Raw genomic sequence first — 1,852 nt, forward strand, 5'->3', positions numbered from 1 at the left:
GGGCTGAGCTGGGCTGGGTTGAGCTGAGCTGAGCTGAGCTGAGCTGGGTTGAGCTGGGCTGGGCTGGGCTGAGCTGGGCTGGGCTGAGCTGAGCTGGGCTGGGCTGAGCTGGGCTGGGTTGAGCTGAGCTGAGCTGGGTTGAGCTGAGCTGAGCTGGGTTGAGCAGAGCTGAGTTGGGCTGGGCTGGGCTGAGCTGAGCTGAGCTGAGCTGAGCAGGTGAGCTGGGATGAGCTGTGCTAAGCTGAGCTGGACAGAGTGGGTGAGCTGAGCTGGGCTGAGTTGGGTAGAGCGGAGCTGGGTGGAGTGGGTGAGCTGGGCTGAACTGATCTGAGCTAAACTGAACTGGGCTGGGGTGAGCTGGGCGGTGTGGGTAAGCTGGACTGAGCTGGGCTGAGCTGAGCTGAGCTGGGCTAGGCTGAGCTGGGCTGGGCTGGGTGGAGTGGGTGAGCTGGGATGAGCTGAGCTGAACTGAGCTGAACTGGGCTGGGTTGAGCTGGGCGGAGTGGGTGAGCTGGCTGAGCTGGGTTGAGCTGGGTTAAACTGAGCTGAGCTGGGCTGAGCTGAGCAGAGTGGGTGAGCTGGGCTGAGCTGGGCTGGGCTGGGCTGGGCTGAGTTGAGTTGACCTGGGCTGAACTGACCTGGGCTTGGTTGAGCTGGGCTGAGATGGGCTGAGCCTTGCTGGGCTGAGCTGGGCAGAGTGGGTGAGCTGGGCTGGGCTGGGTTGAGCTGGCCTGAGCTGGCCTGAGCTGGGTTGAGTGGGTGAGCTGGGTTGAGTGGGTGAGCTGGGGTGAGCTGGGCTCAGCTGAGCTGAGCTAAGCTGAACCGGGCTGGGTTGAGCTGGGTGGAGTGGGTGAGCTGGGCTGAGCTTGGCTGGGCTGAGCTTGGCTGAGCTTTGCTGGGCTGAGCTGGGCAGAGTGGGTGAGGTGGGCTGAGCTGGGCTGAGCTGGGCTGAGCTAAGCTGAACTGGGCTGGTTTGAGCTGGGCTGAACTTGGCTGAGCTTTGCTGGGCTGAGCTGGGCTGAGCTTTGCTGGGCTGAGCTTTGCTGGGATGAGCTAGGCTGAGCTTTGCTGGGCTGAGCTGGGCAGAGTGGGTGAGCTGGTCTGGGCTGGGTTGAGCTGGGCTGAGCTGGCCTGAGCTGGGTTGAGCTGGCCTAAACAGGGTGGAGTGGGTGAGGTGGGCTGAGCTGGGCTGAGCTAAGCTGAACTGGGCTGGGTTGAGCAGGGTGGAGTGGGTGAGCTGGGCTGAGCTGGGCTGAGCTTTGCTGGGCTGAGCTGGGCAGAGTGGGTGAGCTGGGCTGGGCTGGGCTGGCCTGAGCTGGGTTGAGCTGGCCTGAGCAGGGCGGAGTGGGTAAGCTGGGCTGAGCTAAGCTGAACTGGGCTGGGTTGAGCAGGGCGGAGTGGGTGAGCTGGCCTGAGCTGGGTTGAGCTCGACTCGGCTAAGCTGGGCTGGGCTGGGCTGGGCTCGGCTGAGCTGGGCGGAGTGGATGAGCTGGGGTGAGCTGGGCTGAGCTGGGCTGGGCTGAGCTGAGCTGAGCTGGGCTGAGTTTGTTTGACCTGGTCTGAGCTGAGCTTTGCTGGGCTGAGCTAGGCAGAGTGGGTGAGCTAGGCTGGGCTGGGTTGAGCTAGGTTGAGCTGGCCTGAGCTGGGCAGAGTGTGTGAGCTGGGCTGAACTGAGCTGAGCTGAGCTAGGCTGAGCTGGGCTGGGTTGAGCTGAGAAGAATGGGTGAGCTGGGCTGAGCTGGGCAGAGTGGGTGAGCAGGGCTGGGCTGGGTTAGGTTAAGCTGGCCTGAGCTGGGTTGAGCTGAGCTGAGCTGGGCTGAGCTTGGCTGGGTTGAGCTGAGAAGAATGGGTG

The 1,852-nt window shown here is 63.7% G+C and overlaps 1 gene segment (V, D, J or C); it reads left to right on the forward strand.

Annotated features, from left to right (window-relative positions):
* Window positions 1-1,852, forward strand: part of LOC120875669 — a gene marked incomplete at its 5' end in the record, with an annotated part of 77,981 nt that overhangs the window by 13,659 nt on the left and 62,470 nt on the right.

Source organism: Oryx dammah, unplaced genomic scaffold, assembly GCF_014754425.2.
Source record: "Oryx dammah isolate SB20612 unplaced genomic scaffold, SCBI_Odam_1.1 HiC_scaffold_16, whole genome shotgun sequence".
NCBI lineage: Eukaryota > Metazoa > Chordata > Mammalia > Artiodactyla > Bovidae > Oryx > Oryx dammah.